We start from the raw sequence: 24386 nt of genomic DNA on the forward strand, positions 1-24386 counted from the left end.
GTGGTGTATGACAAATCTACATGTGATGTTTATGTTCTTTGCTAGCTTATTGCTTTGTGAAGATATTGTAATAATCGTAAACCATTCAATTATTGCCTGATTGTGTATCATATCATTCAGCTGCTGTGTATTATAAACTGGTCGTTTATGTAGTGTTGTGTGTGGGTTGGTATAGTCAGTCCTCTTGCGAGCAGATTCCCTAACTCTCGTGTTTTAATATTAAGGATATTACACAGATTTATGCCAATTCTTCAAGATACTTGACCACTAAAATTATTCATATTCAATGCATGGGTCTGAGGTTTGCTGTGTTAGATAGCGTAACAAATATACAAACCATTCACATCTTTGTATGTATATGCTTTCTTGGAGACGTCGACACCAACCTGCATAGTATTGGGTAAATGTGGCAGAAATCCATTATATATTTTTACGTTTAAATGTGCCATGAAATATTGAATTAGATTATTATGTATGTCTAATGTAAGATAACCAAAGGAATGTTTTAGAATGCTTTTACAAGCAGGTAATAATGGCAAAAAAACTATTGGATGTAAAGGCCGAATTTGTTGTTTCGTCTTGGATTCGACTATTATGGGATTCACAAACCGTGAGTAAAGAATCCTTCATGGCGGGACACATGGCATGATTAAAATGTTCGGATGAACAGGACTGACACTTCTCTCTCTTCAACAGTTCTAAAACTAGAAATTATGCCTCCTATAAGGTGCCTTTGGAATTATGCCTCAAACGATTAACAACTGCAAAAATCCGCGTGGCCATGGCATAGTTTCGTTGCAGTTCCAATGGTCTCAAAATAGCAACAGGAAGATACAAATAAGAGTAAATGCATTATTTCGGACAACAAGGATATGACTCATTTGACTGGGAATATTGTCAACTGAAAGGATAGAGCGACGCAGGAATCGCAAAGCAGTCAGCATCAGTCCATCAAGCCTGTGACCATGTTTCTGTTATACGTTGTTACCGGAGGGCTATATGTGGGTGGTAAGTATCTTGTAGTTGGCATTTTACGTTATGTCCTTTCAATTCGTAACATTCTATCAATTGTAAACCGCACATGACGTTTTGATGATGAGCATATTGCTTTGCATACAGGTTTTGTCTACATGACAGCTGGATACGAACACACTGTTGCGCGCGTAGGCGACGATGTCGGCGTAACCATGAGCCCAACGAATGTCAGCTTCCCATATTACGCATGGGTGAATGGTTCGGTTGCTGTGAGACTGTTACAAGTCGTGCCCAGAATGCATCGTTTATTAGTACTCATTAGTAGTCACTCCGGCTACAGGATCAGGTACGGAGTGACGGACTCACTGTCACGGCTGAGGTTTACCATCAGCAATGTTACTGTGCAAGACGCTGGTACCTACTACTGTCAAGGAACCGACGGACACAGTGCTGCAGGATGTACACAGCTCCTCGTCGTAGCGCGTATGTAGTAACGTGGAATTAACAGAATAATATTTTAAGGGGTTCAACGCTTTAACCGTTTAACATTTGATGGATAATAGTGATAAATAGTATATACATTTACAAAAGTATAAAGGATTTATTAAAATCTTGACACTCGTGTTAAGGTCTCGGTGAATTTCACATTTTACACAGAGAAGCCAACCACACCTACCACCACCGGACCTGCCTCGCCTGTATCAGATGAGAATGTCACCCTCACATGCTCCTCCTCCTCTCGGAGTCTACCCCAGGACCATCACCCACTGACCATGACCTACATCTGGAGGAGGGACAGGACCATGCTAGAATCTGGTGATGAGTCTCCTACAGGTGGAGATGACCTGACAATAACCCACGTCAGCAGAGAGAACCAAGGAGACATCTACAGGTGCCAGGCTGTGGAGGAGGGGCTGGAGTCTGACTGGAGTCACGGACATGTACTGGATGTCCTCTGTGAGTAAGAACCTACCTTCTTTCGATATAGTTGAGTTGAGCTGCACTTTACGCTACATCGGCGTTATTGCAGCCATATAGGAACCTCCTGGATGTAATATGTGCAACTGTGCGACAGTTTTGTAAGAACTGTTTCTGGTTTTGTTTGAAAAACAACATTTCTCTCCTAAAAATCAAAGCCTTTTTGCTGGAATAAATCTATAATCTTAATAGTCTTGTCAAAGTTTCAACTACATAGAACTTTTAGTTTTAGAAGCCAAGTCTGAATGCATGCATGATCACTAGTCACTAAAAACAGTTCCATGTCGCTGTAGCTCACGTGGACATGTTTTACAAATTTTAAAGGGGGTGAGTGAGCGAGTTACGGGAGCTTTTAGCGGTGTTCCATATCAGTTGCCCATATAATATTTCTTAGCAATAAATACGAAGGATCATTCACTCACACTAATGATGACGGTATATGACGTCATAATAACAAGTACTTCCCTAGATTTATATTCCTCGGGTGAAGGTGGTGTACCCTGGTGGATAAAGCGTTCGCTCTTGGCGCCAAAGATCTGGGTTCCGTTTTCCACACGGCCTCATCGTGTGAAGGCCATTTCTGGTGCTCCCCGTCGTGATTCTGATGGAATATTGCTAAGTGTTGTAAGGTCTTCAGGCCCACATAACACAACACAGATACGAGGGGCTGTCAATAAGTTTTGAGCCTTGAGCATTTTTCATACCTAGGTGTCACAACCTATGGTACGACATTGAACCTTGGGGTGTAGCTGATGTGATATATAAGTTTTGGTATCCTACTCTCAGAAGTTATTGAACAGCTCTCATTGACAGAAAGAGACCCCCCTCACGGCAGTGAAAATGATTAAAATTGAGTATAGAGCAGTAATTATGATTTTAGTTCTTGAAGGAAACTCGGCGAAGAACAGTGAAAAAAGGCTTTCAGCAGTTTATGGGAAGTCTTCTCCTTCATCTGCTACCATCAAACGATGGGTCAATGAATTTAAGCATGGTATAGAGAGTCTTGAAGATGACTCCCGTCCAGATCGCCCAACAACAAGCAGTAGTCAGGAAAACATTGTCAGAGTGCATAGACTTGTGCTGGAAAATCGTCGAATCACACTCCACGAGTTAGAGGAGACCACAGGCATTTCACACGGATCCATCGAGACAATTCTTCATGAACATCTCGTCATGTCTAAGGTGTGCGCAAGATGGGTGCCAAGAATGCTTATAGATGAAATGAAGCAAACAAGGGTCACCATGAGCAACTCCATGCTAACCAGATACAACAAGAATCCAGAAGATTTTCACTTTAGGCTAGTAACCTGTGATGAAACCTGGATCCACCACTATGATCCTGAGAGCAAACAAGAATCCATGGAATGGAAACATGTCACTTATCCCAGGAGCAAACAGTTCAAAGATCAGTGCAGAAGGTAATGGCGACAGTCTTCTGGGATAGCAAAGGCGTCACCCACATAGATTACTTACCAAAAGGAAGAACAATGAATGGGGAATATTACGCTAACTTGTTGAGGCAAGTGCAACAGTCAATCAAGGAGAAGCGCCGGGGCAAGATCAGACGTGGTATTCTTCTACATCAAGACAATGCGCCAGTACACACCTCTCGCGTTGCAACTGCTGCTGTCCAGGAATGCGGGTACGAAATCTTGCTGCATCCCCGCTACTCTCCAGACCTGGCACCAAGTGATTACCATCTGTTCCCAGATCTCAAGAAACACTTGCGTGGTCATAGATTTCAGGATGATAATGAGCTTATTGCTGCTACTGAGGCTTGGTTTGAGGACCAAAATGGCGCCTTCTACAGAGATGGCATCAGCGCCTGGCAGAAAAGATGGAACAAGTGTCTTGGCTCACAAGGGGACTATGCTGAAAAATAAATGTGGTTCATACCAATATTTTGTGTTTTTCTATGCAAGGCTGAAAACTTATTGACACAAGACGTTTACTGGACGAAGACAAAGACAAGACTGACAACAATCGAAAAACGATCTCGCATCACAGTTTATGAGTCCACGTGCAGGTGCACGCTGCTGTTGATCAATGTTGCGTTTGGGCGATGCTGTCCAATTACCGGGAACAACCTCACATCCCTCCCCTCTCAAGAAAGGTCTGGCACAACCTGATCAACACTTACGACGACTGTTTTTCTCGATGAACGATTAGATGACTTGACTTGGATATAACAAATCCTGACTTGTTTCTTGAACTTGTGTCCTCCTAAGATTTTGACTGCAACACGATCACCAACAACGAACTTCCTTGACACTGTTTTCGTTGTCTGCTCTCGACGATGTAATTTAGCTGACGTATGGGATTCGACACACATATTCCACACATCTACACGGCTGTCCATCTCCTCCCCCACAGAGGAAACATCGTATGACACCAACTGATGAATCAAACTATTACGACCAAACATAACAAAATAGAGAGCAAAACCCGTTGGGCGATTTAACACCGAATTATGTGCTAACACAATATCAGGTAAAACTCTGTCCCACGTTTTGTCACACTCTGATCTTTTTACTAAAGACGTTTTTAATGTTCTGTGAGCTCTTTCTACTGGATTAGCTTGTGGTCTAGTAACTGGAGTGTAACTGCACCTGATTCCCCACCTATAAGTAAATACAGAAAACTCTTCTGATGTAAAAACAGAACCATTATCCATATGTAAAACACAGGGCGGACCAAATATGGAAAACAGACGTTCAAGCACTGTTGTTGCACTAGATGTCGTCGCCATACGAACCGAAAAGGCGAAAAACATCCTACTCAAATCATCTAAATATGTAAACATACACAAATAACCACAAGACGAACGTGGAAGTGGACCAACAAAATCACAATGAAGAACCTCCCAAGGACGCAAAGCAGTAACAGTAACACCTAACGGAGACCTTGGTATACCATGTGGACCCTCTATACACACAGTACATTTCTCCACAATTTCAGCTACCTCAGGTTGAGTAATTGAAAAATCAACTTTTTGTGCTAATTGCCATGTTCTTTTTACACCAAAGTGACCCAGTTTATGAGCCTTCAAAATAATATCCCGTCGTCTTCCCTGACCTCTAGTCACAGCTAATACTGGCAATTGATTGATGTCTTCAACAGACATACGACTGAAAACATCACTTGGAATGTTTTCATTCCCTGGAATGTGATCAGTGTCAAATGAGTACTCAGAAAGTTCTAAATTCCATCTGACTAATTTCTCTGATTTTGATGTCAAAATGTATGTCAGAGGTTTGTGATCTGTTCTCAAACGAAAAGTCTTCCCAAATACATAAGGTCGAAATTTTCTGTACAGGAATGAGTGAGTGAGTGAGTGAGTTTAGTTTTACGCCGCTCTCAGCAATATTCCAGCTATATGGCGGTGGTCTGTAAATAATCGAGTCTGGACCAGACAATCCAGTGATCAACAAAATGAGCATCGGTCTGCGCAATTGGGAACCGATGACATGTGTCAACCAAGTCAGCGAGCCTGACCACCCGATCCCGTTAGTCGCCTCTTACGACAAGCTGGTTGCTGAGGGCCTATTCTACCCCGGGACCTTCACGGATTGTACAGGAATGAACTAACACATCATCCAAATGCACCAAAACGTGATCACGAGTTAAACCACCTAGTACTACATGCATCATACGTTGAAAAGGCTAATGGCGCAGCCTTTAACCCGAAACACATTCGTGTGAACTGGTAAACACCCGAGCTTGTCTGAAATGCAGTGAAAGGACGAGATTGCTCAGCAAGATTTATCTGATTGTAAGCAGCATTCATGTCAAGTGAGCTAAAGTATTTGGAATTCTGAAGTCTCACAAGGGCTTCATTTGGAGACATTAATGGAAAATGTTCATCTTTTGTCTGCTTGTTTATAGCACGTAGATCAAGACAAAATCTCAGTGATGAATCAGATTTGCGTACCAGAACTATTGGTGATAACACAGCAGAGGTACTTGGTTCAACGATGTCCTGTTCAATCATAGGGTGTGTCTGTTTGTCGACAATGTCATCGATATGAGGACTGAAATGACGTCGACCATGTCGCACTTGACTGAGATCAGCATCATCCTTAAGATTCAGTTCATAGGTAAAGTCTTTCACAAAACCTAATCCACGAAAGATGCTTTTCTCATATTGCTTCAACAAACTGTATAATTGTCACTTGTGTTCACTGTCAATGGGACCTATATTCCAATTTGTGGAACCAGATTCCAAAGACACACAGATTCATTCACAGATTGATTTCCGACAATGTTAGACGCCTGTCCTACTGTCGGACACCTATAAACCCGTTTGCTGACAACATCGGGATTCATGACAGTCACATAAGCACCATTAGTTCCCGAAACAGATCTACCAACTATCAACCTAGTCCTAGATTCAAACTCAGAATGTTTTTCTAGCATCACATTTTCGGCCACACTATGAGACTGACCAATAGCTACTCTCAAGATTATTTGACTTCTTGTTGGAATAGTAGTACTTTCAGCAATATGAACTGTGTGTACACTGCCATCAGTAACTAAATTTCTAAATTCCGCCGACTTTTCCTTTGGCTTTATGACTACTTCCTCGAACCTACACATAAAGTCCCATCCTAGCAACAAATGGTCATCACGAACATCCAACACATGGAATCTACAATCACGGACTTCACCACTGATGTTTGTAGTTGTATCGAACACACCGATAACACACAAAGAACCCGACAGATCAGTTAATTTAGATTTTGTCTCTTCAAGACAAACACCATTTGGAAAAGCTCTCTTAAGCAAAGACACACTTATACACGAGACGCTAGCTCCACTATGACTGCAGTGAAAGACTCGCTACCAAGACGGATTTGTGTGGTTGGTGAGTTTTGAGAAATTGGAGGAAAGTTACTGTTGGTGTCTGACGAAACACAACGCACATGGGATTTATCTGGACATTTGGATGCAATATGCCGATATTTCCGACAGTTCCTGAACTTTGACATATCACTTGACTCTGCATCACGACCATCAGCAGCTGACTTTGAAGAACAAAACTTGCCACGAATATTTGATGAACCTATATCTCGTTTCTTCTTGTAACACTGTCTCTTTATGACCTTGCAATAATTACACTTGATAAGAAACACAGACTTATCACTGTCCTCACACAGAACCAACAAAACGTCTTGCCATCTCTACAAGAGCATCACATTTTGGAGATTTAGATTGTTGACAAATGGCAATGTTCAGTTGTTCTCTTAATTTCTTACTTGACAAACCATCAAAACATTTTTTAGCACAAAGTTCATTTTTGTTAGCTTTTGCGAATGAGGGATATGTTTCATCAACCTTGACCTGAAGACGGTGTGCGAAATTATCGATCGATTCATAGGGTTTTTGACACATGTCTCTGAAGTCCCTAGCAGCAATTTGAGTACGCTCTTGGGTTCTATCAAGTTCTTTAATCAAAGCGGCTTTCAGAGTTGCATAGTCAGTCATCAGAAATAGCGTTGAATACTCGTGAGCAAAACCCTGCAGGAAGTACTAAAGCTAACCCTCGTAACTTCTTATCAGAGTTCCAGTTTAGGCCCCACGCTTTCACTTCATACACATTTTCAATAAAGTTCGCAAAAGTTGACCGTTTGGGGGTCAAACATAGGTATTTTGAAATGCTTGATATCGCCAGAATGTTCTTGACTTGTACCACCTTCAGCCATGATGAAATGAAACATATTCTTGCTTAAATGTTCAATGTCAATCACACAGAAGAAACAGTTCAACCACAAGGTCAAAATGGCAAAATGGAACAAACTCACGTTACAGTTCGACGAAGAGCACATTCCTTGTAATTCTCCATAAAGTTGCAATTCGTAAGTTCTTCTCGGCCACCGTTGCCACCATTGTAAGGTCTTCAGGCCCACATAACACAACACAGATATAACATAAGATGTTTACTGGAAGAAGACAAAGACAAGACGGACAACAATCGAAAAACGATCTCGCATCACAGTTTATGAGTCCACGTGTAGGCGCCCGTTACTGTTGATCATTGTTGCGTTTGGGCGATGCTGTCCAGTTACCGGGAACAACCTCACATCGTGGCGTAAAACCCAGCTAACTCACTCATATTCCCCAGACTGGGTATTTTGGAGATTACCATTAAGCAGAATTACCATTTTGTACATCTGGGTATTCGCGTGTATACGTCACAGACACAAACAGCACATATATATCTCGATACTCATACATATACGTCACTGATATGATCTGTACATACACCTCGGTATTCACACATATACATCTCTAAACAATCTGTACATACACCTCGGTATTCACAGTCAGTATTCACGGGATCTTTATATCAAACGTTAGACGCCACGACTTATCAAAAACAGCTACTTGCACAATTTCACGCCAAAATCATGGATCACCCGAGACAGCGAAACGTAAATTCGTTAATTAATTTCAGTCAAGGCCATCTATGGCCGACAAGTCGGTACGATTTTGGAAATGATATATATGATGTTGCAAAAGGTTTTTAGACCCGTGGAATGCTGCTGGCGATCGATTCTAACCCTACACAGGTGCTGTCAACGTGGCTTGTATTAATAAACGACTTTGAAAGGTGAATTTTGGCTGTCTTGGGAGATCCAAGACCACTATACAATAATTGCTCATATTGTGACCAGTCATCTACCTCCAGTTGCTGGAGATCTATAACCCATTCCTATGTTCTAATGTCCTACTTGGTATACAATTTTCAGCTACATGATAGTTTTTAATGCCTTACCATGATATACTAGTTGTGTTCTTGCCGTTTGGTGACAGTTTTTAATGAAATAAATTTATATAGCATTAACTGTTTTAGTCACGAGATGGTTGAAATATTGCCAAAGTGGCTTTAAAACTTTAACTCACTCTATCACTATAATCACTCTATCACTTTCTTCTGACTTCCAGCACATTCTGACTACAGGTACTTTTGACCTGAGATAACAGTCACTTCTGTCATCACAACGTTTACTTTTACCAACGCGTTTAGTAGACGGGTGCTTCGGACATAACATAACTGATACACAAATGTATTGATCTTCACCTGCAGCATGATGTACATTTTAAAAACATGCCCAATGTGGACCATAAAGACGGCAGTGGGTTCAACATTTTGCAAACCGATTAATGAAGTCCACACTCAGTTTTAGGTTCTTGTATGTCTACAGTCCATGTGTCTGTAATAGTGTCTCCCGTCCTTCTGTGCTGTGGCAACATTCATCCTAATCCTGGGCAGAATTATTCAGAACCTTTGAAATAATACATATTGGAAGACAAACTTTATTTCCCTGTCACAGAATTTTGACTTCTGACTTTAAATGTCTTACAGAAGCAAGGCTGCACGCAGACATCCGCAGTGTTGATGTAGCAATACCTGGACACCACCTACCATTCGGGAAATATAAGCAAACTCGCGGTGGTGATTTGGCGATCTAATAGTATGTCAGCAGGGTTTACTCCTTCTGTGACCACCTTTTTTATATACGCTGTGGCAGTGTTATAACAACATATCAACATATCTGGAAACACCAGTTCATGAGAGACGCAATCAAGGTATTGCGGAACAGAATTTCTTCCATGGTGGAGAAAATCCTTCAGAGTTAGGAAATTTACTGTTTACGTCTCAATACCTCTTCCTTGATGGACACAGCTTGCCGTAGTTCTGCAGATGAAGGATGGTTCTTATTTAAGTCATTCATCCATAGTCGCTCGGCAGTCTTTGACACAGCATCTCCAGTAGTCTACTATTCTTTCTGTTCTTAATCCTAAACTTACAGCTGTCATATATCAGATTGTGTCCACCACGTGCGTAGCTACAATAATATAGAAGCTCACTGATATGCTGTATTTTTTAAATGTGCCAAAAGAGGTGAGACTCTAACAAATAATTGTCTGTCCAGAATAAAAATCCCCGGGCTTACAATTGATTGTTACTAAAAAGGCTGTACAAGCCTTCAATACTATCTAAAAATGAAGTTTTGTAACCTATCGGGCTAACACCAAAAAGAAATGGCTTACAACACGTCTGTCCACCTTGTGGATTTATGACGTACTGGACGCCTAGTTGGGCATTAGCCATGATGGTGAATGATGAACTGGGGGATCGTTTTATCATTCATATTCATGGCTGTGACATTTGTTAGTGTTCACAGAGAGAAAAGAGAGAAAATTTGTATTTATGTGTCACGTGTTTTGAATACATAAAATATACATACATAATTTAAAACACTGACAAAATATAACATCCGGCCATATGGCCTACGAGACACAAGACACTACAGAACGTATAGTGCTTGAAGTGAATAATCTATCACAGTATATAAGCACCATTAATGAAAGAAAACGTTATAGTGAATAATGTATCGCCAGTCCCATGTTCACCATTAAAGTGTTATATGTGTAGGTACAGGACTACAATATGCGTTTACGTCTATTAAACATTTCCGTAACCATTGCAGCTAGAGGTTTAATTATCTTAGCATTACTAAGTATGAATGCGGCGTGGTCGGTAGGTGACAGGAGAGGGAAAAAGGATTAGTGTTTAGTACATATTCCTATAAGTCATATCGTAAGTCCGAATATAACGGACATTTGTTCTGAAATGTGCTCACCAATTTAGTGAGACTTGTGGTCACGGTGTCTCCAGACATACCTTGAAACAGACTATGTAACTAATCCCCCTGTTGTTCTACGGGTGACTGCATTTTGTTGTTTTAAGAAAATTGGGCATAGTGGGGATACACCGTCAAAAGTATCGGTGTCAGGCATATGCCAGATCATATCTACCTGATGCAATACAACTGTGGAATTCCCTAAGTTCTGAAATTCAATTACTAGCATTTATACTTTATCCCGATTAAAATGCTCGATATTAAAACCAAATAACTCCCCATGTTTGACCTAAACTGGGGAGTAAGAAGCTTCCATTGTAGTGATTTGAATGCTGATTGGTTTGATAGACACATCGTCGACAGTACCTCGTGCTCATGTTGTCATCCAGTCAAAATGTTGTGCATTATTTCTTCACATGCAATAAATACACGGAGATAAGACGAAAATCGTATTATTAATTAAAGACGTTTAATTAAAGACTTGGCACTATGGAGATGTGCATCCCTCACAAGCACCAATGTACATGTGTATGCCATGTGTATGAACCAAGAGAATCAAAATACTTGCCAACTCATTAAGATATTACACTGTTGTATGGTTTCTTCATGTACTGTATCGTTATAACCATGCGTTGTAAACTCAACCATCTGTATACAATGCTTTGTATACATGTGTAAATGTATGTACATTTTGTATATGTATGTTATACGGGCCTGTGGCCTATAGACGATAAAAAAACTTGACTTGAAACTAAAATATTTAATTTTTAATTACCTTAATTGTTTGATCTTTGTTAGACATATCAAAGAGCCCGACCTATTCAGTTACTGTATTCATAAGAAACAACTCCTGTTAACTTAGGCCTAAACTCAGCTTACTGTTTATGTCATCACGACGCTAACGCTACACTAGACGCTGTCTTTAACGTCTGTACCGGTTGCGACCTTCGCTCGCTTGGAGCACTGTTTGGCATCTCCTGGACATAGAATAACTGTTAAGATCCCAGCCCTGGGTATTCTAGGTCATTCATTATGCAATGCTTGTCGTAGTTGTTGAAGCGTCTCGGCTCGTGGAAGACGTTGTCGGAGCCGTCGATCGAGATAATCCCAAAGGTGATCGATTGAGTTTTAATGTGTGGCCTTAAAAGGCCATGGAAGCACTGGTTTCTGGTTGGCGAAGAAGTTCATTGTTTTCTGAACTGATTTAGTCGACAGTAATAAATGAATTTCTCTTGACATAGCAAGGCGTAGTCGGTTAGAACATACATGATGGCGATTCAACATTGGTGCTAACTTTAACCACACCAATTATTTGACCGGCATTCGAAACGCTGAGGAATCAATAACGAACCAAGTTAGATTGTACCCTTGGTTTGAACGAAGCCTATGCAGGTGGTCCCAGAGTTCCTTTGTCAGAAGTCGACCCAGACATCACCTAGGTGAGTGGTACAATGGGCCCGGGTCTATCAACCGGCTGGTCATACAAGGTTCTGTGCTATTACGATATGTTACACAAAAGTGATAACGAATGACAACAGGCATTTTTCAGCATTGACCAAATGATTTGTATCTAGGAATGTCAAAAGCATAATGTCAGTTTTAATATTTGCCAAGACAGCATGGCTCATGGGCAATCGTGATAAAAAAATAATCTTTCAGTTTTTCTGCTGGAGTATATCATCTGAGTACCTTTCCAATTGGTACCTTTCAGTTTCTAGCATCTTCTTTGTGATACTCTGTGGTAGGCGGGCAGCTCGGATGATGAAACGTATACACTGAAACTGGCTTTAAAACTAAAACCTAAAGAAGACACACCATTCACATGACAATGATCCTGATGATAATAAACATGGTTGCCTGGATGTTCAACGTCACACTCAGCAATAGTGCAGCTATATGGCGGTGGTGTATAAATAATCGAGTCTGGACCAGATAAACCAGTGAGCAACAGCATGACCATCGATCTACACAATTAGGATTCGATGACGTGTCAGCCAAATCAGCGAGCCTGCCCACCCGATTCCATTAGTAGCCTTGATTGCCAGTATATACAAGGACACACAAGGGCGTGCAACAACGAGAACGTATGAGTAATGCAACAGATCCTCCTGTGTTTCTCACTGGTTACAACACGGTGTCTGTATGCAGTTTTCGCTCCCCATTTCCTCCACATATTAAAACGTTTTAATAGCGCAACGATGACCCTTAATAACACGGAAATACTTCATCACAGTCCTGGCTAACAAATAGTTATATGAATCATCTGAAGTGTTCTGTGGTAGTCAACGCACTGGAAGAAAACACACCTATTATGTTTTTTTCATTTTTTTTGTCTGAAAACTGTGATCTTCTTTGGATGCACACTGGAATTTGCTGGTAAGCGTTTATCTTTACTTTTTATCATTCCAGTTAGGTATAAGGTGTGTTCTAAGTTTGTCATATTTTGGCAGAAACGTTTGAACTTATTTGGTGTTTTGTTTTTCGAAACATTCGACAGAACTCTAACTGAAGTAATCATCAACGATTAATACGATGTGCAAGGTCGGTGTTGCTGGGCAACAAGCCATTGTCTGTCCACTCCATATTACTCGCCTCCTTCCACAATATGAGGTAAAATGTGTTATATCTTACACGAGGTCAGAAAGAAGGCCCAGGAAGCTTGGTCAGAATGCGATCCTTTTGTGAACATAACTGTTATCATAACTATTTTTTTAGTAATTCATTCACACATGCTCTTGGCCGAAATCTGAAACCGGGACACCAAGCTCCCAACTGAGAACCATACTTTTATATCATGGTCAGTGTTGATTGAGTTTGGTTTTACGCCCCTCTAATTGGCAATATTCCAGCAATATCACAGCAAGGGAGACGGAAAATGAACTTCACACAATGAACCCATGTAGAAAATCGAACCCGAGTGTTCGGTGGGGCCAGTGAAAGTTTTAGCCACTAGGCTGCCCCGCCGCCATTTCTGTATGATAAAGAAGTCTTGTGAGGACATGTAACTAGATAAAGACATATCAGATCACAAAATCTTCAAAACGTCCTAAAGGACATGATAGCGGTTGGTTTTATGATGTACATTCGTCTAGAATGGAAGATAATGAGATCGTATTTTTTTTTAAGACGCGGTTTATACTGTACGAATGGAATATTTTCATCAAAATACGATAGTCAGACGTTCGTAAATCCAAACGAATGTTTTAAACGTTCGTGGCATGTTTACGGTACTTCAGAAAACTGCCATTAAAATTAGAAGCGGCTTGTGGCAATCATGTGCTGCTACAAATATCAGTGATAACGAAAGTCAACGTCTGTTGTACATTTGTTGACTTCATGAAATTGGTGAAAAGACGAAATAGATGCCAATCGCAACATCCCATCACGAAGTCTCGAAGCTGGAACGTACCAGACCGGATTTGCAAATCACATCAACGTACACAAGAACACCATATCTCGTTAAATTAACCACCTCAAAGCAATCATGAATGTGGGGTAGCCTTGTGGGTAAGGCCTTCCATGTGGGTTCGATTCCCAACATGGGTACAATGTGTGAAGCCAATTTCAAATGTTCTCAGCTATTGCTGGAATATTGCGAAAAGAGGCGCAAAACTAAACTACTTACTCACTCACTCACTCACTCACTCACTCGTCTCTAGTATTGTGATCAACCTTCAGCTGTCGGTGTATAGCCCATCTATAGCCCATTCTTCCGTCTCTAGTGATAGTCTGTAGTATTGTGATCAACCTTCAGCTGTCGGTGTATAGCCCATCTATAGCCCATTCTTCTGTCTCTAGTGATAGTCTGTATGATAGCGTACTAGTTTCAAATTAAGAGACGTGATAATCTAATATTTTTACTGTCCAGTGATGACAGCTTTACGTTAAAATTATATTGATTTTAATATTGATATAAATGAAATAGTTCTCGTCACGATATTGCTGCGATATAACTTGCAAAACATCGCAACAATCGTGTCTTTTATCAACCTCACCGCCATATACCACTAACGATACTGCTGGACAAGTGTATTCTATGTGCTGTTGATCGACCAAACAACATGAAATTAGACACCAAAGTATTTGTTCCTTTGTTGAGTAGGGAGTGAGTAAGGTGAGTGAGTTAAGTTTTACGCCGCACTTTACAATATTCCAGCTCTATGGTGGCGGTCTGTAAATAATCGAGTCTGGACCAGACAATCCAGTGACCAACACCATGAGCATCGGTCTATGCAACTGGGAACCGATGACATGTGTCAACCAAGTCAGCGAGCCTGACCACCCGATCCCGCCTTTGTTGAGAAGTCTGCACCGACGACGCCGACGTGCAGCATGGAGCAACACCTTGCATGTGTGGAGAAAATGGCCTTATGTCAGGAGCAATGATGATTCGTGAATTCTCCCTCAATGCTGAAATTGTTGGTAGCCTGTCGTCTGACGTCAAATGAAGGTATTGAGCACTTTACGACAGGTCGACAGGTTTGGTGTCGAAAGTGTGATAGCGTGGGGAATCATATCCTTGGGAAGATCTACAGGGTGGCGGTTCAGGGAACTGGTGCAGGGACCATATTTTTCAAACGGCAGACATCGTAGGATCTTAATCCGATACAGCATCTTAGTGTTTGCATTGAGGTCAACATAAGACTGAAACACGTTTACAATGCATTGTGGGAAGAATGGCAGAGAAATCCACATAACATAGTACAGAGAAGTGATGATCGACAGCTCACTGAGCGGGCATCTTACGACAGGGCAATTAGCATTATGTGATTATCACCATAATGTCATCTTTGTATCAATCAAAATGGAATCAAATATGCAATTACGCGTATTTATTTTTCAAAGTTGGCCTTTATGTTTCTGTTCTGTATCGTGTACTAATTATGCTGACATGTTTCAGCTTCTTATACCAAAACTGTGGCCCGTGTCGGACAAAATGTCAACGTGACCTGGAGTGTCAGTCAGTCAGCTGAGAATTTTAAGATAACATCTATCACATACAAACAACAGAAACTCAACAGAAATGATTCCACTGTCCTGTTCATTGTGGATGAAAATAAGCTTCTGTCTACAATTGTCAACACACACACAGAGAACGGGACGAGGATTCAGCTGAATGTCAGTACATCTATGGAGGGGAGGAAGCTAGTCAGTCTCACATTCCACAGTGTTGACGTACAGGACGCCGGAGTCTACAACTTAACCACCCCTAACAGTCGCATGTCTCTTAGGACTCGACTTCTTATTGTACTGCGTAAGTGTGAAGACAATCTGAGTACCAAATATAAACATAAATTCCGCATCAAAAGCGTGTGTTTTTGAGACAGATTGATAGAAATTTGACGGTCACAGGCAGATAATCTGCGAAATAATAATCCATACTTACACAGGAAGTTTTATCATTATAGCATTATAGTTTAATGTCGTTTACACAGACGTCATTGCAAGAACTAATTACGTTAGCGATGAAGCTATAAAGCTTCATCCTGTAAAAGAATCCAGATGAAATAAATATATCTTATTATTGTTGAAGGGTAAACTAGCACACTGGCCAATCTTCTTCCATGGCACTTTCATGAAGGTGTTGCTTGTGTTTTATGACACCTGACCTTCCTTTCTCCTTACAGATGTTTTGTAACACCTGACTTTCCCCTCTCACTACAGACGCTTTATAACACCTGACCTTCTCTCCGTGCAGACGCTTTATAACACCTGACCTTCCTCTCTCCCTACAGACGTTTTATGGACAGTACCACGGATGTGGTCAGCGATTCTGCCTCACTACATTCATTATCCGTCTGTTATTGCTTCCTTGGGAATGGATAGAAGTTATGTCGGGAATGACGTTCACTAAGATCAATTCATATATACTCTCCGCTCAAACGACATTCTGGCATATGATGACTTAATGTCACTGAATCTATCGTACAAATTCATATATCATTCATAATTGATAAGAATAAGGACAAGATTACAACCATTTCCATTCATCTTTTCACAGAGAAACCATCAAAACCAAACATCATCACGACTGTCGCTGACCCTGTATCCGGTGATCCTGTCAACCTGACCTGCTCCACAACCTTCCGGAGTCTTCCTACAGACCAGTCTCTGTACCCGTATACTCTGAACACGTCCTACACCTGGAGGAGAAACAACAGGAGTGTAGACAGCAGGGTAGACAACAGAGTGCACGTGGACGGACAATTCCTGACCATAGACTACGTCACCAAGGAGGACAAGGGAGAGTACTCTTGTCAATCTGGAGAAGAAGGACTACTGTCAGACTGGAGTCGGGGATACACACTCAGTGTTTTATGTGAGTTCAGTTTGAGTAATGTTGAAACAATAACTAGAAGCTAGATGTTTCTTCATATATAATCCTCAAAAAATCTTATTCTACTTCATGTGCTGTCACTATCAACGTTTGATGCCTAACTTCAAGTGAACATGAAGCTTGCCCATTCGATTATACACAGAAACTACAAACTTCCTGAAACGGATTATTTATGGAAAGACCCGAGCTATTGTGTCTCGAGATATCGCCAGAGAAATTCCGATCCGATTCATCATCACACCTTATCATATTGCAATTGCTCAGCCATTCTGCACATATACGCATAAATAGAGATTATCACCTTCGCCTCTACTGATATCAATTATATAAACAGAGTCTATATATTGATAGAGTTACAAAGGCGTTCCCAGGATATCTTTAGTTTTATCAACGTGTGTGATATCAGTAGACTCGAGGTTGGGATTCTAGTTATAATCAAATATCATTCTTCAATCTTGAATCCCTTTGGAAGACAGCCACACTAGATATATGGTGGCATGGTTATGACACAAGAAAATTTCAAATTATTATTTCTGACCATCTCACATGCATTCCAGATGGACCTGACCAGATACAGTTTGACGGCACAAGGGACAAGCTGCAGATAGAGGAAGGGAAACCTGTAACAGTGAGATGTTCTGCTGACTGTTACCCTGCCTGTTCTGTAACCTGGATGGAGATATCCAGACAGGTGGTGATTACAGGACACAGGGAGGCTGTGTTGTCTATAGCAGCTGTAGATGTGTTTGTGTCTGGACAGTACACGTGTCATGTCAACAACACCCATGGGAGTACATCACGCAACCTTACACTGGAGGTCATCAGTAAGAGCTGCACACATTCTTTAGTAACAGAATATGCAACATTTAAAGCTGTATTTGGACAAAACCTGACACTATTCACAATTAGTGATCATTTCAACCCGTAGTACTCATTAAGAATTCAATTTTGACCATTATGCAATAGAAACATTACGCCAAGGTTCTCAGTTATCAGCTACAATCCCAGGAGCGTTGACTCGTCACGCCGATAACCTAGGTTCGAATCTCCACATGGGTACAATATATGAGGCCCATGTCTGGTGGACCCCGCTGTGATGTTGCCGGAATATTGCTGAAAGCGGCGTAAAACCAAAAGAAGTCAGACAGTCAGTCCTACAATCTCAAATGTTTTTTCTGTTTGTCCTATAAACTGAAAATATACTATGAAAGAAACCATGATGTGCAACGTGACAAAAAGAAATATTATTATAGATGTCGTTTGGAAGTGCCACCGTATACCCTTTGTAATATTACGTATTGTGGAATACTGAGAGACATCCAAAGAAAGAAAGTGCCATGCACACGTACAGAAAGTGGATACGGTATTGCCGATATAGTAGATAAGGCATTGCATATTTGCATTCAAAACAGGATTAAACACATACTAAAGTGCATGGTACATATTAAATGTTTCAGCACGTGAGCTTAATGAATTTGGTGTCGTTTCCATGGTCCCCGTGGCTGCTGTCTGTTTGGTCCTGATCGTGGTCATCGCCGTTGTCGTCATAGTTGTTGTTTGTAGAAAACACAGACTCGGGGGTAATACGGTGTGATGTGAGAGTGAATGAAAAAGTGTTCCACCACGGTATTTTAGAATCCTGCGTTCATGTTTGTCTGTACGTGGTATTATTAAATTTATGCTATGCCATGATCCAGCTTGATCTTATAACCATGGAATGTATACGTTCAGAAGCACTTCTTTCGCACTTCCAAGTGCAAGTAGGGGCGGTGGGGTAGCCTAGTGGTTACAGCATTTGCCCATCACGCCAAACACCCGGGTTCGATTTCCGACATAACGACATAGGAAAAATATTTGAAACCCATTACTGTTGTCCTGTCCTATTGCCGAAATGTTGCTAAAACTAAACTCACTCACTCAGTTGCAAAATTTAGTACTTTAAGGTGTGTTGCGATTATTCCCTGCATGTGTTATTCTCTGCAATCTTAATAGCACGGTATTCAGGCACTGATGTTAACAAGAAAGGAAGAAAGTCGCCTCTTTGTGGCGAAAAGGAACCTGAGTAAAGCCTTTAATGCAGTGTTTATACCCTTTAAGAGACACGATTATTGAGTGACATAAACTCATCCGAGAAGTCATGTGAAATAACCGCCACCTGTGTTGTATCTACTTGATATTTTGCTCCGTTTCCTGACCTAACAATTGTGTAAAGAGTCTAGAATTGTTCTGCAAAATTAAATTTGGTATTTATGATTCCTCTGTGTGCAACTACACCAATAATTCGTTGATCGTATATTTGTCGTGTAACATTTTGCACGTGTAATTGTCTACTCCCTTTCAGGGAGGGGATACATTCTTAATCGGTGAGTATAATGGCTTTGACATTTTCTGACACAGTCTTAATTGATAGTATACCACAGATCAGGCTGCTGGTGGCTGGGAATAAATACGTACTGAGTTTTCATCTCTATTGACGTTTATGTATGCACAAGTATATTAATCCAGTACAACCACTTTTTTACTTGATAAGTACGAAGCACGACCAGTCTTGTCTACACACACAAACGTGAACGTCAACATCGACTGGAAGTATGGTTCCTATCAGTGCGTCACCGACTGGGTTGTGACGCATTTCTCAAATCATGGTTGTGGTTACTACTGCTAGACACATATTAGATGATCCTGCACACTAAACGCATTTGTGACAAGAGAGGTGGTACAACGAATTGGGCGAGTACACTTGGCTGCTGCAGGTAGCTTGACGATTATGCACGTGCAATACATGCTAACCGTGACATGAAATCAACACCGCTGCTGATTAACACCTGTCTCGCTACTGTTTTACACCTGTCTCAATACTGTTAAACAGATATAAACATATCAAAAAGTTAAATGAAACACAGTTAACTATATGTAGTTATTATCTATTTAATATTTAGCAGACGAAAAGTCAACTTTACCCATTAAAACAACACCGCATATTCCTTCGAATGATAAGACTGCAATTTCAGGCATAAGATACTGATATTCCACGCTAACCTTTACTTAAGACGAAGACATATAGATGATTGGGGCATTGACAAGCATTTTAGATATTCAACAATTTTGTTTAAAAAAAAACCCAGGAAAATGTCATTTGCTTCGTTAATGGATCGGTGGTCCTAAACATATTTGCTCAGTATATTTTGTTGATTCAATTCGTTGGGATTGTACCTGTTCCCAAATCGAGTGTGCTATAACAATTCATGCGTGAAACGCACGGGGAAAATGAACTTCTCGATATTTACCAGACAACCTGTCTCCCTCTTGTTTCAAGTGGATCGTTCTGTGGGGCGTTCCCAAGTATGCAAATTGGGGTCATTTGTCAGGTCGTGTATCATCTTATATGTGTTTAGCAGTAGACGAATCACCACTAGCGACCACAGGTGACTTGAAACGCTTCACAGTACATTATGTCTAGATATAATGTACTGTGAAGAGTTTCAAGTCGTGGGTCATCTCAAAATGTTCATATTTAAAACAATCTTTAATCCTCGCAATGACACAAGTGCCTGTGCTAGAGACCACATTAGTACCTAGATGCCTGTCTCATGGCTAACATCCCTCAGTCTCCTAATAAATGGGAATCAAGTCTCGAATCATCTACCATTCATTTTATAGAACTAATCGAAAGACTTTCGATTTGATTGATATCGTCAAATTATGGCTTACAAAATGTGGCACGACAGCGGTATACTTCCTGTTGATAACGTCGATCGGTGACTGTTCTTCAGAACCGCAGCTACAGTCTCATTCTAATGGTACTGGATAGAAACCCGTGAAATCCGGGTGAGTCAACCTATGTCTGTTAGAGGCGACTAACGGGATAGGGTGGACAGGCTCGTTTATTTGGTTAACACATGCCATTGTATCTCAGTTGCAAAGATCGATACTCATGCTGTTCATCACTTGATTGTCTGGTCCATAATATAGATGAAATAGTGTCGTGTGCAACATTAAGAAAAACAAGTAAGCAAACAAAACTAGTGGAGAGTCGGACTCGCCAGTCTTTATTACTGACAGAGTTCTTCTGTCTGTGTCATGGTATTACATGTTTCCAGACGAATCAGGACTCGATCATCAAGGTCATTGGTCTTTCTTGGTCTTTACTTCCCCAGTGGTCACTTACGTCCTCACTAGTGGACTAAAACAATTTTGATGAATGTACATGTTAGCACCGAATCAACATGTTTTTCATGTTTTCTGAAAGTCTGTCTTGCCGGTGTAAAAACATTTCCCGTTATATCACTGTCGTTAGGAAACTACAGTTATGAAATTCCCAGCACGTGTACATGTATGTAATAGATTTTGTGAAGCAATTACATTCCAGTGTGTTTGACTGTCTGTTTGGACAAACTTTAACCTTTGTAAAATTCTGTCCTCAGCATTGTCACATACACCCGGGACTCAGGAGAAGACGGGGGCTACCAGGAGATAGAAGGTTGGTGTCATAAGTCATTTCTAACATATTAAATGAAATATGTAATACATCAGAAGACGTTTCTTCAAAGGTTAAAAGGGTACCCATGAATCATTAAATACTTAATGTATCACTTATGAGTAACAGTTCCTGGTTTTCTTTATTCATTTAAGAAAACTGTCTGAACATTCTGAACATCTGAACATTCACGACAAATGGTGGTTACTTATTTCAGCGCAATTTCTTGTACACTTGTAATTTCTGAAACGTGTTTAAAGAGTACCAAAGTCGCATATCGGCGTGCAGTAATAAAATCATTAAGGGTGGACAATGAACCATCTCTTTGAGTTCATCATTAACCACAGAATATTGTAACTTTCAGAGACAGGATACGCTGATTATCGGTGAGTTTCAAATGAAATGAATAAACAGTTCCTCGCCTCGAATAGCTGCCAAATTATTGCGACATGTAGCAATACTCACTCATTTATTCTCCACAAAACGGTGTGACCTTGAATGACTTCAGAGTGAAACGACACAAAATCCACATCATAATGTAATATTTTGTGTCAGTGACTTTGTGTGGACCTAATTATCATCACGTTTAATATTCATTTCCTCACATTTTCCTCGTGTTCAATAATCACTTTCATCAGTCTGGTATCGTATCACAGGGAAGGTGAAAATGACAGCAGCTACCAGGAAATAGAAGGTTGGTGTCTCAAGGTTAACTACGATCATGCTGTGAAAGGACTGTGAACTGTGTCAATTCGGAGCCAAGAAATGTTGCCATATGAGTCTTATTAATTATTACGATTTTATTATTCATAATTCCTGTTATAAATTAAATCCGATAAAAACATGAAATCCCTTAGTCACATTCTTATGTGTTCTGGTGTCATGACGCGTCTATATGACACTTCTTAATTTCCACGAAACGTAACCAGGGTACAGTGATAAAAGATCCACTAGCCTGGATAGATGTAACGGTCATGTTTCCGGTCATGCCTCACGGATAATTCTTCCTCCTTCAGTAATTGCTTGCTTCCTTTTCCTTTTATGTGATGCAGACACATGGTTTATAAAGAATCGTAGTTTCTTTGACAAGTTGGTCATAGAACAAATACAATTTTGCTTAGTTTTAAAAACTCTTAGTTGGCGATTATTGATGTCAGGAATATATTCAGTGTTTAGTAGGAATGAGGTAATATTTCATACCTCACGAATGATTCTTTTTCCATTGTCCATCTCTCGCTTCAGTAGATGTTTTGTGATGAAGACAGGGATCTGTTACTTTGTTATGAATTGCAGTATCTTCGAAAAATATACAAAAAGTATTTCTTCCAAATGTACTACAATCAGTATCTGTGATTTGAAAGTAATAAGGAATATTAACGACGGATCTCATATGTGTCCAATACTAAATACATGTGTTATATCAGGAGGTGATGTCAACGTAGACGACATCGTCCCCATCGTAGCTGTCTACTCCGTTATGCTGACTGCTGTGGCAGTTGTGGTGGCAGCAGTCGCTGTTCTTGTCTGCAAGGACGTGAAAGGTACAAAGAATGCATGCATATTTTTCATCAAATGAATCAAATGCATTAAGTCATCAGTTCACTCTCCCCCATAAACCAACAAACCTCAAGCAGCACGCCCTTATCCTTTGCCCCAAAGTGAATTGGTCTTCAACAACCCACTGGTATGCTCGTCATAACAGGCTAGTAACGCTAGCTGATTTCTTCAACGATTTCAGTATAATTTACCAATCAGTGAAGGGGTACCCGGTAGGATGAGATGATAATGACTGTAAACCATACACTGTCTTACAATACACCTTGGAGATCCGGGTTAGAACTGATCCTGTGCAACCTATGCTTGTTACAAATGCAAATGTCTCTTTTATTCGTTGTTGTTTGGATTCAGTAAAGGTCAGTGCAGTAGCCTAAAGTTAAAGCGATCATTCGCCACGCTGAAGACACCTAATAATGTGTGAAGCAGTATAGGTAAAGGTGACATGAAACTACACGCAGTCTGTCTGTCCAATCGGTGATATTTTATGAATATTGTCATAAGCAGAGAAAAAACAATACTCACTCACCTACTCGTGTTCAGTAAGTGGCAATGTAGACGATTAATTCATTTTAAGTGTTCCCTTTGTTTCGTTTTCAGATTACCAGGGAAGAAGGTACATATATTTACTTTTGTATCTTTAATGTTGGAGTAGTATGGAGTAGAATCTTTTTTTCTTGCCCAGCTGCTGTCTCATGTCTATGTAAAGACTATTTGATCGACTTATATCAGAAGACTAACATCATATTTAAAGAAACAACGAAATTTGGTAGACCGATGCTTATGCTGTTGATAATTGGATTGTCTGGTCCAGACTCCATTATTTACAGACAGCTGCCATATAGCTGAAGTATTACTGAGTGTGGCGTTAAACAACGAACAACAACCATCAGGATCATCTATAGAAATATAAGTGTACTGTTGTAATTACAGATGTGGTGACTACCTTACTGTGATGGCAGAGAGATTATCCCATGACTTCAGTGATGTATCTCGTGCTTCCAACAACGATATCTTACCTCTACACGATTACGAGCGACTCCTGAGGGAACAATTCCACATCTACACGTCTCTCCACCCTTCATCTTCCTCAACAGAGGACCACAGTACCTGGCGAAACCCAAACTGACGGTACAGGTCCACTTCTACAAGTGTCTTCGCCCTTCCTAGCCCTAAACAGTGGACCACAGTAACAGGTGAAGTCTAAACTGACGGTACAGTTCCATATCTGGACATCTCTCCACTCTTCATCTTCCACAACAGAGGACCACAGTACCAAGTGAAACCTAAACCGACGGTACAGTTCCACATCTACACGTCTCTCCACCCTTCACTTCTTCAACAGAGGATCAAAGTATCAGGCGAAGCCTATATAGTTCAACATCTGCAAATTCTTACAATTTCAGCTGGAAAAATA

At 40.6% G+C, this 24386-nt stretch overlaps 1 pseudogene; it reads left to right on the forward strand.

Annotated features, from left to right (window-relative positions):
• Positions 1 to 1271: 1271 nt before the first annotated feature.
• Positions 1272 to 24098, forward strand: LOC137262979 (neural cell adhesion molecule 2-like; annotated as a pseudogene).
• Positions 24099 to 24386: the final 288 nt, after the last annotated feature.

This window comes from Haliotis asinina, chromosome 1 (assembly GCF_037392515.1).
Source record: "Haliotis asinina isolate JCU_RB_2024 chromosome 1, JCU_Hal_asi_v2, whole genome shotgun sequence".
NCBI classification, from domain to species: Eukaryota; Metazoa; Mollusca; class Gastropoda; order Lepetellida; family Haliotidae; genus Haliotis; species Haliotis asinina.